Source organism: Haliotis asinina, chromosome 3 (assembly GCF_037392515.1).
Source record: "Haliotis asinina isolate JCU_RB_2024 chromosome 3, JCU_Hal_asi_v2, whole genome shotgun sequence".
NCBI classification, from domain to species: domain Eukaryota; kingdom Metazoa; phylum Mollusca; class Gastropoda; order Lepetellida; family Haliotidae; genus Haliotis; species Haliotis asinina.
This window is the reverse complement of record NC_090282.1, coordinates 39,691,518-39,706,926: the sequence shown is the minus strand read 5'-3', so window position 1 is coordinate 39,706,926 and position 15,409 is coordinate 39,691,518. Positions and strand designations below refer to the sequence as shown.

General features: G+C 40.0%; 1 long non-coding RNA gene across 1 annotated transcript; it reads left to right on the top strand.

Moving 5' to 3' along the window:
- The first annotated feature begins 388 nt into the window (after positions 1–388).
- LOC137276829 (uncharacterized) lies at positions 389–15,136 on the top strand. Its single transcript, XR_010956584.1, has 3 exons — positions 389–475; positions 13,899–14,386; positions 14,747–15,136. It is a non-coding gene; the product is annotated as an uncharacterized lncRNA (long non-coding RNA).
- The last annotated feature ends 273 nt before the right edge of the window (positions 15,137–15,409 follow it).

The window sequence follows — 15,409 nt, the reverse complement described above, 5'->3', positions numbered from 1 at the left end:
CTGCAATGAGATACTAATATACTGAGGAAAAAATAAGGGACCACATCAAAGGACAAAGGTCCAGGTGTTTTATTCCAGACTTCATCACAAGCTTTGTGTCGCTTGTGCAGAAACTTGAATAAAAAAGTAAGGGAACACCTGTGCTTATTTTCGTTCTTCTGTATATATACAACATATGTTTGTCCCAATTAGTCGATACTATTTGAAAGGAAATCCCTGAACAAGCAGATTCACAGAAACCTACTTTCACAATCAATTCTGCGAAATACCCGTTTTCCGTGAATGTACAATTCAGGTTGGCGTAATGGCATAAAGTTGTGCCTCGATTTGAAGTAACCAATCAGCGCCTGTAACGTTTCTAGCTATGTTATATAAACACCCTAAACACAGTTTATTGACTGTAACGAAGACTTTGACGACAGAAAAATGGAGGCAGATGTACTCCTTGTCCTGTCGGTGGTACTGTGCAACACAGGTAGGTTAGCATCATATAGAATACTCTACAGGATGTACATACACCGCAAGGAAAATATGGTGTTTGATGCGTTGTTAACTTGAAGAATACTAGTACAGTTTTGCAATCAAATGTAACTTTTAGTACTTAAACCAAAAGGTCCAAAATGGCGACGGAATATCACATCGTTAACGTTGTTCTCAACTGTAATTAAAGGGGTACTTAGGCGCGTATTTTTTTTCGTGTAAGCCCGATAGGTTGCAAAGCTTTACGTTTAAGTATTATTGGATGCTGGTCTGTCCTTGTTAGGAGCCGTCATTTGTATGAATGAATCTCTTTCCTGCAGATTGTTGTCCGAAGATCATTATCAACATGTACATCAAATATTTACAGCAACATAACCACAGCAATGTATTTACAGCACATTCATATAATCATATATATGTTATAGTAAATGTGTCAAATCAGAAAATGTATACATTTCCTGGAATATTTAGGAAATTTGCACATTTCCTGATTTACTTAGTAAATGTGCACATTTCCTAAATATTCCAGGAAATTTACACATTTTCTGTTTAGATGGCCTGATTTGTTTACACATTTCCTGACGACGTTCTTTAAGACAAACAAAATCATCAATTCACACGAACTCATTCATTGTGACAATTCAAGCTTGCATGACAACGGCTATTACACTTAAGTCCTGCTTTGTAACGTTAAATTTGTTGGTATTGCACTGCTTAGCACTTGGCTCACAATTGCACCACCACTGACTGGCCGAGTGGACTACGATTTGTGCAGTTCCAGAAAGACAGTAGCCATGACTCTGGAATCAAGCACTGACCTTTCCGAGCTCTATTTGGAAGTGAGCCGAGAGTAGGTATTCATTCTTCTACTCTCAGTACCAGCTGCCAAGAAAAACGGACAATACGGCAATGAAGCTAGGTCATTGACCCCTAGCCTCGTACTGATATCTACCATCCTCACTCTCGGAATCAGGATGCTATATTCCACGCGTACGGAGAAAATGTGAAAGTTGTCTGTGTGTGATAGTTCTGTTAAATTCATCTGAAATTTTCATGTACATGATCTTTCTTGCATTGTGTTCGATGGATAGTGTGTGCGTTGTCGACCTGCCGTCCGTGTCTGTGTGTAAAATATCGATTTCAAGATACTGTCTCACCTATTAATCTTTTTCTCAACACAGAACCTTAATATCTTGAGAGTCTTTTACCCCAGTATGCTCTTATCAACAGTTTCTGTTAACTATTGTCGAAAGCATTCGAGGTGTATCGTTTGTAATAAGGTGTATTAAAACTGTTCACTGTTCTTTTGATACTGATACCAGCTGCTTCGTGAAAAGGATTATCGTGTTATCACATGCTAATATAGTACGTGTGTTAGCTAAGTCAAATGTCACTTTGAACCCTAAAGTGTGATATTTAAGTTTGCTCTGGACATAAAATGCATAACACATAGGCGTTTACCTACTTGTAAAGTACGCAATGAACCATTGATGATATCTGGGGTTCGAACCCATCAACACCAGACATGCTCAAGGGCTTGTACCACGAAAAGACGAAGGTCTGTATTTTCATCACGTAACGTCCAAGCCACGGAGACGATGCGTGATGAGATTTGACTAGTGTGGGTGTGGTTTTGCGCCACTCTTAGCAATGTTCCAGCAACATCTAGTCTGGAGACACCAGAAATGGGCTTCACACATTGTACCCATCTGAGGATATCGAACCCGGGTTTCCAGTGTGACTACAGAAGGCTTTAACCAACCCACCAACCTGATTTAATTAATTTTAGTAAATGATTGTCAAAACTTTTTAGTGGAGGATGTGACACATCGGTGACCTGGTGAACTCTTTGTTATACGTCCATCGGTCCGACATTATAGGTTCCGCAGAGATTCGGTGTATGTGTACGCACGATATCATGTGTACCGACGATATCATGTGTATGGACGATATGTGTACGAACGAAATCATGTGTATGCACGATATCATAAGTACAGGCGATGATATCATGTGTACGCACGATATCATGTGTACGGACGATATCACGCGTACGCACGATATAGTGTATACGAACGATATCATGTGTACGCACGATGTCATGTGTAAGAGCGATATCATGTATGCGCACGATATCATGTGTACTCACGATATCATGTGTACGCATGATAGACGTTGAGTCTGAAGTATAATATACGTGTGGTATATGAGTTTATTACTCGCCCGTTGAAGATACTTAGGAGATAAACATCATGTGTTGGCCAATTTCCGGGTGTTATTGAGTATTTGAAGCACGGGAATATTTCATTTGAAACCTCCGGCTACATGATGTTTATCGACATTGTAAACACAAAAGTAAACCAAAGGGGTTTTAGTGTCTGCACTCGTTTACATCGAATACGGACACAGCAGTGAAGTGTCATCAGCTGGCCGTTTCAGCTGGTTCTCATGGTAGCATCTGGAGTTGCTCATTTGTGACGTCATTCTAACTTTACGTCACAATATGATTTGAATGACGTCACCAATGTTGATGACACAACAAAACAATTGTTTACGTGTCAATACGCGGTGAATAGTCTTTCAGTTTCCGGGAATCTAATACCATTTAATCATGTTTTTCAACCAATCAGATTACAGAACACAGTAACTTTTGGTTTACAATGCAGTGTAATATTTTCACTTCAGTTTTTCACTTGTGTAATACCGCTTGACGTATGACGTCAAAATGGTTCAAAGCTGTGACGTCACAATGCTAATGTTGATGTCGCGAGTTTACTAGACCTTGCTTGACTTGAAAGCTGAGTGTCCTCACACTATAGGCGATTTTGCCGCAGTTTCTGTAAATTTATGTTGGCGAGTAATAAACAGAATACTAAACTCGCTTCCGTGAAATACCATTTTCATTAAACTCGTTAAAGATTTAGATTTTAGATACCAAATCATTAACTCGTTGGTAACTCGTAACTCGTAATGGTATTACACGGGAGTGAGTGAGTGAGTGAGTGAGTGAGTTTAGTTTTACGCCGCGCTCACCAATATTCCAGCCATATGACGGCGGTCTGTAAAAAATCGAGTCTGGACCAGACAATCCAGTGATCATCAACATGAGTATCGATCTGCGCAATTGGGAACCGATGACATGTGTCAACCAAGTCAGCGAGCCTGACCACCCGATCCCGTTATTATTCCCAGAAATTATTGAGAATCATGTTGCGTCATGTAACTCATTACGATTATTAACTTCTGGCGTTTTACTTACATAAACATGTTAAAACATCATCCTTTTACAGTCTCAGTCTTGTTTTAGTACTTTGTTAGACCTCGCTCACCAATGCATGCCTGAATACGCCTAGGCACACTACCCATCAAAGTTTGTACTAGGTAATCGTGTGACAGGGTATCCCAATATTGGACCACCTCGGCCTTCATATCTTCAATATTTCTCAGTCCCTTTTGGTTTATTCTGTCCTTCATGACTCCCCACACATTCTCAATTGGGTTTAGGTTTGGGTTGTAACTGGGCCAGTCTAAAACTTGAACATTTTCGCCCGACAACCACTGTTTTGTGTAGCGAGCAGTGTGTTTTGGGTCATTATCATGCTGGGAAATCCAATCATCTTCATACAATGTTTGTGCTGTCGGAAGAAGGTGACCATTTAGAATGTCAACGTATCTTTCTTTCGTCAAGTTTCTCGTGAAAACACACAATGGCGTCACTCCGCGAGCCGATATGCCACCCCACATGTGAAACTTCGGGCTATGTTTTGGTCGCTGGTAGATAGGTTTGACAGTATCTTTGGTCCAAATTTGCACACAATTAGGGAAAAGCCAAACAGAACTTTCATCCGAAGAGAAAACATTATCCCAATCTTGATTTTCATGAGCCCGACACCAGTTTAAACGTTTTTCCTTTTGTGCATCTTTCATCAACGGCGAGGGAATTCCACGTTTTTTCACCCAATTAAGTCTCTGTAATTCCTGCCTAACTGTTTCATTGCATACCTGAGGACTTCCTCTGCTAATCATTTCATTTCTGATGTTCTCAACACTTTTCAATTTGCCCCTACTCACAATCTGCCCAAGTGTTCGGCGATCCACAACACTGAATTTCCTAGGCCGACCTGCCCCTGCTTTGTGCTCTATCCCGGTCCCTGTTTGAATATTCTTCAAAGTTCTGTATACTGTAGACAGAGGAATACCATGTCTACAAGCTAACACTTTAGCATCAGCCTCACCCCTTTCAAAATCATCTAGAATGAGCTTTCTTTTCTCTCTTGCTGTAAATTCTACCATGTCAACACAGGAAGCCGTCTGCTCAGACAAGGGAGAGAACTCTTGACGTAATGAGCTGCCTTCTAAGCTTCAAGAGTTGTCTCCCTTATTTGGTATGCTTAGTGCATAGTGAAAGCCCTTTTTCCAATCTTAGCATCATTAGAAAAAAAACAAAGATTTTCTCAATAATTTCTGGGAACACTGTATATATACTATAGTATGATGTCTGCGTACAAGTAGGGTGTGATGTCTGTGTGCGAGAAAGATGAGATGTTTGTGTACGAGAAGTATATAATGTCGGCGTCTTAGTAGGATATGCTGCTGGTGAGGGTACAATTAAGGTATGACGCTAACATACGCACGTTGTAAAACCGAGCATGAGGCGTGGAATAGGACCTTCTGAGTTAAATATAAGTGTCTTTGAACAAATTATGCAAAAACAGTTTTAGATCATTTCATTAAGATATAATAAAATAGGAAATTCCTGTTGAGTGATTCGGAACACGAGGAAACCCTTTATCCATATTCGGAGAATATGAAATTATAGTCATAAGATGTGACACGACTGTATCACATCACGGTGTGATCAACAATGTGAAATACGCAAGTATTCAGGACATCCAATTCTGAAAAGGGACATATAAAAAATACAGTTGTGAAAAGACAAAATGTGATATTTCTGATGTGTCTTAAACATGGGCTTCAGCAGGGTTTTGTCGATATGTAGAAATTAATAAAAGCGTTAGAGGACAAAGAAAATCAGCCAGTGATGACAGTCACAGTAAAAGAATGGTCTGAAATAGAAGCAATATTTATTTTAAGCCTCAATTGAATGCATATGTTAATATGATCAGAATCTTGAGGAGTCAGAATCTAGTTGTTTCGCCGCATATATGGCGACTGTCTGCAAAATAATCGAGGTGGATCAAACAATCCTGTGATAAACACCATGACTATCTATACGCAAAGAGGAGCACACATACGACAGAAAGGGTAACATCATTACAGACAATATATTTGTTTAGCCATCGTTGGTTTCTAAATATTTCAAGCCGCAACGATACTGCAGTTGTCTGTTATGGATAGTGAAACGGTTGCGTGGTCTTTGGCTCAGGGGGTTCGAACCGAAAATAATTAACTGAAGTTCACATTTAAGTTAATAATTCGCATTGAGTGAGCCAGACGCAGAACAGACTTATCCGCACCACGCCCTCACACCCCCACACTATGAAAATCCCTGGATCCACCTGTGCTAATACAATAGACTCCTGAAGTTAACGGTTAAAATTGGTCTCCATCTGCCCATGCTTGTCGTAAGAGGCTACTAGCGGCATCGGATGTTCATTCTCGTTGTCTTGGTTGAATGGTCATCGTTTCCCATTTGCGTAGATCGATGGTCATGCTGTTGATTGCCTGGTCAAGACTCGATTGTTTTCAGCCCACCACCATATAGTTGTAGCTGAGTGAGGCGCTGCACAACAAGCAAACGTTGCTGTGGTTACGGAACACATAGATTAGGGGGAAAAAACACTTGTCGAACTAGTATTTTGTAACCACGCTGTGAAAGCCAGGGGCCATGAGTCAACATGTCGTAGTCACGATTTGCTCAATGGAAGCAGCAACATAACACCTCCTGGTGTCAAACATTCACGAGAAGGAATAAAGATAGGACGTTTCCGTTTCAAGTTACACTGCGTTAGACTCTTGTTGATGAGTCGTCTGCCATACTCGGCTGAGTTGTCTAGGCAGCTAAAGTGACTGTGTCGACTTGCGTCCACAGGACACTCTAGAACCGACATGGTTGGAAGCAAAATGTGTCCGGGTTAGTGAACATCATGCGCGACCACATCATTTAAGATCTAGACGTCCTTCCACAATAACTTCACACGCTAAGCTGTGGGGTGGTGGGGTATCCTTGTCTTTAAAGCCTTATCTCGTCCAGCCGAAGACGCGGGTTCGATTTCCCACATGTGAAACCCATTTCTGGTGATATTGCTAAAGTGGCGTAAAACCAAAAATTACGAACCCGCAGTATGTAAACATAGAGGCACAGGGCAGTCAAGAAGTCCCCTTCCCTCTTGAAAATTTCTCATGACGTATACTGTACAGTATTTGCTCTTTTGCTATTTGACATTTTCTGACTACGATATTGCTGTGCTGATAAACAAACAACAACAAAAATTAAACAAACGAAGGCAAGAAAGAAATGCACTGACACAAGGTTTGAACTCATGTTGTAAAGGACAAAGTTCCGAATTCAAATAAAGAACAAAATGCAATTAGAATTATCTCCCGTCGGTATACTTCCGATAATGGTTTCCACTGTAAACAGTGATAAACAATGTCACATTGACGGAGTTTCAAGTGTTGGTTTATGCCTACCTCAACATATTTGGCTGATTCCCTTTAAAACCTTTAACGAAGGAAAACAAGTGTATAATACTAACCCACATTATGTAACCGACGGAAGTTATATTTGGATACACGAAAATAAATAGATGACGAAGTCTCATAGATGGTGAGCAAAACTGCCAAGGCTCTTGGCAAGGACCTAAATGTACTCGTTTGTAGATATCAGCAACATACGTTTAGTCTTGTTCCTGTTTGTGGAATTGAAGGTTCTCTGTACAGTTATTAGGGACACAAAACGCGTAGCACCGAAAACATGCACTTTATAAGTATTTTAGGTGCACATGCAAACATATATTTATCCTCATGTTTCGTCTGTTCAGTCCCCAAAACGTGAAACTTTTTATTTATTTTTAACGTATGCTAATAGTGAGGGTTTGGAGATGTTATATTACTGTATTACTTACTTAAACTTTTATTTATCTCATGTTGTCGTGTTTCTAATTCTGGGCATCATATGAATTCAGCAGCAGAATGGCAAAGCGGCAGAAATAACAGAAAACTGAGATTTTCGCATTGACCTGAACATTTGAAAGATTGGCTAGTAATCAAAGAGCCAGGCAGAAATAATTTAAAGTACACCACAGTGTCAGCGGTTTTCAACGACACAAGTCAAATGCATAATTTGTATCTTTAATATGATTACAACAATTGAATTTACTAACTCTACAAGTTCAAATATATACTCTATTTCTATTTCACAGTATCATGTGTTTCCTACAAAAATAGCACTGAAAGTGTTGCCGCTCGACACACCCGGGGGTTTTGCATTGGTTTTGATAGTAAGTCATACTTTAAATTTTCCCTTTACACTGTGAGGGAGTGGTGTGATCGTGTGGCTTTCGGTTTATATGTTGCCAGTCACTAGAAGCCGACAGATTTTGCTGAATTTTTGCTCACTATTTTCAGTTATGAGGGCATTTGATTTTGCATCGAAAGTGCGATAAACCCTCACTTGTAAATAATATTCATGTTTGTTTGTGTTTATATCATTTACCTCCTGGATTTCCATTGTCAGTAAAATATCTCATGATAGTGACTGGGCATCTGTCTTACCAGTGGCACTGTTAGTGCACTCCGATCGCGCACACACCCCTGCGATATAGTGAGAGCAATGCAATCGTCGAAATCACCGTACATCAACCCATGTTATATAAGTGTTTGTTTATGTGAATTAGAAGTTGGAGAATGTTACAACACCTGTCACATCCCTGCCTTCTAGGACAGTGGAGTTTCCACGGAACCACAAACACCTGTTTTACCCCGGCGAACTATCAGCCTGCACTTTCCCTTGTAAAGTGAAGGGTCGGCTTACAACGTCTCCCCTGACATTTTGATCGTATTTCAGTCAGAAATGAATCGTGTTACTTTGGTGCAATCTGCCCAGATTTATGCGATTTACCCAATGTTACGATGTGTACGCACATGTCTTTGCGCGGATTAAAGGTTATTTTTAAAAATGTAAAAATGATTGTGGTGACCCCACGACTCGAAATGCTTCACAGTACTACACATCATGACAAGGCTGTACACTGTCCCCAGTAGGATATACCACAATAAGGAACTGGTAGGTGTTATGAGTGGTGCTCGATGGTCCAGTCACCCATGGTTATGTCTACATTAGGTCTTAACCGATTGCATGCGGTGGTATTGAAGCAGGTGGTTAGGGTGCACCCGTCCTGCCTTGTCATAATTTATTTTACCTGTGAAGCAGAACATATAGAACATTGGCCACTGTTAAGAATAGTAAATGCTGAGGTGTGTTGTACTGATGTGGGAAGCGCCGACAATCAAACCCCAAGAGCTCCTCTAACACACACCACCAGTCCACTGTATACCTTTAGCTTATATAGCGTTATAGGACCACCAGCCCAGAACTTTCATTCAGATTGTGGAAACTCAGTCGGAATCTGCTATTAAACAAGCACCAAGTAACCACTGTATGACGTAACAGCTGTAAGGATCGTGTGACTAGGATCCGGTTTTATGGTTGATGGTACTCTACGGTTGTCATAACATCAGTCACTGTTCTATCTCGTACAGTTTTGATCATTTCAAGATTTTCATGATATAGAAAAAATATTGCTTTCTCTGTATCATTTTCCGTTATACAATAACAGATCGGTATCTCTCCAACAGTCTCAGGCAAACAAAGTATAGGATTAACAGTCAGACTAAGTATTTCCGTTTCAGCACAATGTGAAATGCCACGATACAGTAAAGCTTTAACAAGTTCATTAGTAACGTGTCGTATATAGTATCACCCTGTGCATGTATAATTTATGTAGTGACGTACCCCTGCTTAGTGAAACCGTATACAATATATTATTTTCCCATGAACATGTACTTGTACCTAACCATTTCAGAGATACAGACGCCACACCATTGAGTTGATGCACATTCTCGACATGAGTGGGATATTCGCGATTGGAAACATTTCACATCATATCACCTACCCTTGTTTCTTAAATTTCCGAGGTGAAGTAGACTGGTGTTCTGGCTTGTTGACTTGTAAACAAATGGAATAAACAACCCTAATGCTACACAGATTCATATCAGTTGAATTTCTGGCATAGTTTTCTACCCATGTGGATACCAACTCGTCCATGCGTTCTGTCCCCAGATTTGACATAGATATCCTCGCGGAGATTAATTCTTCTGTGCCTTCATCGAAACACCTATGAATTCGTTTTAAGTAAAACATATTTCCTATATTCATCTAAAACTGTGACACACGTTTCAAAGGCGTTTTCTCTGAAACAATTGCTTAGTGTTTTGTAAAATATCAGTATGTACATGGTTTTATTAACGTTTACGCTTTCGTCCTGGTCCAACATATGGTAATTCATGGCAGATGTTTCAAACTTTAGATGTCTACAAGGAATCAACTCCGTCGTCTAACATATTCCGTAAATGTATGTAAGAATGCTTTGCTTGCTCGATTTGGTTTTCCAAATTACTGGATTCCTTTCTTGCTGGTACAAGTGAGTAAAGAGAGTGTATTTGTAACAGCAAACACTTCATGATGTTTCATTCATACTTCTTTTCAAATGAAAAATGACATAACACATTTGCATTACATGTTGTTGTTTGTAAGCACATGTATGAGTACCTCAATCTGTGTAGATAAACAATAGTCATTTACATATATGTGGCGTTAAGATGGTGTTAAGTGATGCTTGGTAAAAACCTGGCGTTGTCGCCTAGTGTGCCATGCAGGTTGATAGATCCCACTTGCGTCTTCAGCACATGCCACATGGTCTATCTAACATGGTCGGTCAGGTCCATGAAGGCCTCATATTTGGACACATTGCTAATGCTGCAAAGAAAATATGTCCCAAATGAAATCTTCATTACACCTGACAGCGTTTAATTGACACACTTTGGAAACAGGTCAAAACTTCAGTATAATATCAGAGAATGTCAGAGAATGTTCCAGATAGTATACGCATACAACGCGGCCATCCAATCCCAACGTCCAGAATAGATGAGTGACTGTGTGAGTGAATGAAGCGTTTTGACAATTAGTGTAGGTTCGATCCCCCCAATTGTTAGTTTTAAAGCCATTCTCAAGGATTCTCACGTTTAGTGAAGTCCTATATTATTATGCCCTCGTTTTGTGCATCTGATCCAGTCTACCGAATATGCCCTTCCCTGAAACAAGCCACAAGAAAGGGTGATTAAAACATCGGAATTTCACAAGAATATCTTTAAATTTTAGGCGAATACATCGGAATTTGATACAGTTATATAAAACACGTATTAATGTATATGTTCTATTGTCTGCAAAGAGATCTTAATACACACATGGGCAATGAACGATTATTCAAAACCAGATTTAATCCATAAATGTACAATCTACGATCACTTGGATGCATATCTGAATACACAGCTGTACAATCTACGATTATGTAAAACCAGATCAAAATCCACTAATGTTTAACCAACACTGTACGATGACTGGAAGATGCATCCACACCATGACTTGTATCTCCGTGACGGCTGATTCAGCAAAAGTACATGTAGCTGAAAATATAGCCTAGAGGTGTTCTAAACACTGGCTGGTAAATATAACATCTTATCATCTGGAAAAATAGCTGACTAGGAGCAAGAATTAACTCTGAAACATCGTATGAAGAATAAAAAAGAAGTGGTTCTGAAACGTGGTACAAAGAATACTAAACAACTTTCACCCTAAGTTGAACGAACTCTACATTCAAATACAAAATTATATCAATTTGCAATCTTAATTTCACTTTATTCGATTTACTTTTTTGTTTAAGGAGACATTCATCGGTACGTTTTCACGGCAAACAGACCATAGTCGCAGAATAACACGAGCTCGAGTGAGTCACGAATGCGATGAGCAGTGATAAGCACATAAAAATTTACAACATTCCCATCCACTTTACAACAGTTTGTTTTAATTCATTTGTATTGAATAAGCCACACACCTATGTCACTTTGGGTTTAACTTGTAATTGTAAATAGACAATGCGTTTGCATTACATGTTGCAACACATTTGCATTACATGTTGTTGTTTGTAAGCACATGTATGAGTACCTCAATCTGTGTAGATAAACAATAGTCATTTACATATATGTGGCGTTAAGATGGTGTTAAGTGATGCTTGGTAAAAACCTGGCGTTGTCGCCTAGTGTGCCATGCAGGTTGATAGATCCCACTTGCGTCTTCAGCACATGCCACATGGTCTATCTAACATGGTCGGTCAGGTCCATGAAGGCCTCATATTTGGACACATTGCTAATGCTGCAAAGAAAATATGTCCCAAATGAAATCTTCATTACACCTGACAGCGTTTAATTGACACACTTTGGAAACAGGTCAAAACTTCAGTATAATATCAGAGAATGTCAGAGAATGTTCCAGATAGTATACGCATACAACGCGGCCATCCAATCCCAACGTCCAGAATAGATGAGTGACTGTGTGAGTGAATGAAGCGTTTTGACAATTAGTGTAGGTTCGATCCCCCCAATTGTTAGTTTTAAAGCCATTCTCAAGGATTCTCACGTTTAGTGAAGTCCTATATTATTATGCCCTCGTTTTGTGCATCTGATCCAGTCTACCGAATATGCCCTTCCCTGAAACAAGCCACAAGAAAGGGTGATTAAAACATCGGAATTTCACAAGAATATCTTTAAATTTTAGGCGAATACATCGGAATTTGATACAGTTATATAAAACATGTATTAATGTATATGTTCTATTGTCTGCAAAGAGATCTTAATACACACATGGGCAATGAACGATTATTCAAAACCAGATTTAATCCATAAATGTACAATCTACGATCACTTGGATGCATATCTGAATACACAGCTGTACAATCTACGATTATGTAAAACCAGATCAAAATCCACTAATGTTTAACCAACACTGTACGATGACTGGAAGATGCATCCACACCATGACTTGTATCTCCGTGACGGCTGATTCAGCAAAAGTACATGTAGCTGAAAATATAGCCTAGAGGTATTCTAAACACTGGCTGGTAAATATAACATCTTATCATCTGGAAAAATAGCTGACTAGGAGCAAGAATTAACTCTGAAACATCGTATGAAGAATAAAAAAGAAGTGGTTCTGAAACGTGGTACAAAGAATACTAAACAACTTTCACCCTAAGTTGAACGAACTCTACATTCAAATACAAAATTATATCAATTTGCAATCTTAATTTCACTTTATTCGATTTACTTTTTTGTTTAAGGAGACATTCATCGGTACGTTTTCACGGCAAACAGACCATAGTCGCAGAATAACACGAGCTCGAGTGAGTCACGAATGCGATGAGCAGTGATAAGCACATAAAAATTTACAACATTCCCACCCACTTTACAACAGTTTGTTTTAATTCATTTGTATTGAATAAGCCACACACCTATGTCACTTTGGGTTTAACTTGTAATTGTAAATAGACAATGCGTCATACCTGTATTGTATTAGCCGTTGATTGTGTTTTAATTATATTGTCTTACATAAATAGATTTGTAATTAATGAAAGAAATTTCTGTTTCATTTTGTTTCAATAAAGAATATTACCGGGTCTTGCTTGGCTCACGCTAAATCAGAAAACATGTCTCTGTGCAGACACTTGTGATTGAGGTGTTTTCAATAGCTTTCACCCTTTGTTTCTGGTTCGGCGACTGGGATTAGGTTGCGTAAGGTGGCTGGTTTGCCCCTTGTCGTTTCCAGCTACACACTTTAAGCGAGCGACAGAAGCCCGCTTGGAGTCTGAGCACCGACTCACAAAGACGTGAAACATTCGTCATGGGGGCAGAAAGTCTTGAAATCCGTTAGAGGTAGGACGACTTCAAGGAATATTCGGAAGGGCGACAGAGGACCAGACAGGCAGGTGTTTCCAACTCTATTTGGAAGAAAATATGCGTCTTCATGAATGTTTGTTGTAATATACAGAGCATACTCATTCTCTCATATTAAACAGCTATTTAGGTATAGATGGGAAAGGTGGATACTGGTTTCTGCATGTAAACGGAGTGGTAGTGTAGCCTAGTAGTTCAAGTGTTGGCACGCCATGTTCAGTACCAGTGTTCGAGTCCCCACTTAAATACTATGTCTCACGCCCTCTTCTGATGCCCGTCGTTGGAATATTGCAAAAAGCAACATTAAAGCACACTTACCCGTTGTTGTTGAACCAATCCACATACGCGAGAAATGTGATTCCTGATGCTTATGCATGACTCATTTCTTTCAGACGCAGGAACCATGGCACATTCTGGATTTGGTGTTGTGTCTCTCTAAACCCTTGCACCCGGACTTGAGTACACTGGCTTTCCGAGGGACCGATGGGATGAGCTTTTGTCTCATGATGGCTCCATCGTACATCTGCTCTCCGCGTAGCCCCCCGCCGACTGTACATGGAGTAGGTTCGGTGATAGGGGCTGATTGTACAGTCAGGATGGTTGTTACAGCAACCCAGCTAGTTTAGGGTTGGCACACTCTGTGGCCACAGTCTTTTCAGCATCCCTAGTAGGCCCAATGCTGACTGCACTTGACTGGTAGATTTAGGTGGTAGTGTAGATAGGGCACCCTTCGTGCATGCCCTGTACGATGCTATCTATAGATGGCATAACTTAGTCTTAACCCACCATTCCGTCCTTCAGTAGGTAGTTCGAGACAAAGCAAATCCTGGCTGGTCACTTTGAGGGTCAGTGTACTGGCCGACTGCACGGCCACCTGCTGGTAAAGTATTTCAGTTTAATATTAAGATTAAATTTTGTTTTCAAAAGCCGACATATTTGTTGTGCATTTACATCTCTGGGGATCGTCGAATAACCGAAAGGTTAAAGCGTTCGCCCCTGACGCACTCATGCAGTCTTACTATATGTGGGAAGTATAAATGATGTAGAATACGAGTTACTTTTATTATTACAACCGTTTTTTTTCAAACAATCTTTTAAAGAAAACATAAAATGCCTCCTTGTTTACAATAACGTCTACTGCAAAGTCACACCTTGAGTTTCATGTTTGAACTTTTTTCTCGTAAAGGCATATATTTTGCATTCATACACACAGTACCAATATGTTTACCTTTATTATCAGGAGCGTGGATTCCATCGTCCTGGGGGCGGAAAAGGACCCTGAAGTCCCCCAGAGGCAGGACGACTGCCAGAAGACATTTCATGGCGAGAAGTGGACATTTTGTGACAATGTACCATGCGTGTCTACTACTGTAAACCCTCCAGTAGAATAGGTAGCGTTGCATACGTTGAGGGAACACGGTTCCAGGGGGGTTGTTTTGCTCAAAGAAGTATTTTATCTCTGGTTTTACGTGTCGGGCTTCAGTTACCTTACATCTTGTTCAAATCTCACATTTGAAGAAGGTAATTTTAGACACACATTCTGCCGTAAGAATGTTGGTGTTTATGTTCGAGGATTTGGTACTGTTCCATGTTGGGAATGATGACATTAAAAAACGTAATCCACACAGCTGATCCAATTGTACTTGTTTGTTTTCTTGTTTTGTTTTTGAAGGTTGTGAACTCGAGAAGAACTGTTCTTCTCCATGGAAATCGGATGTGCCCGACTTTATCGCCGTGTAAGAGTGCTTGTTTTTGCCATACACTTTTGGGACTGGAGTTCTAGAAACTCTCAGGAGTCAAGTTGCTAAACACGGTCAGCCATCCAAGGACTCTCCGCGCTCAACGTAGCTTAAGTTCACCTGATTGTGACATCACACACACCACGATATGTGGACAAGTGCAG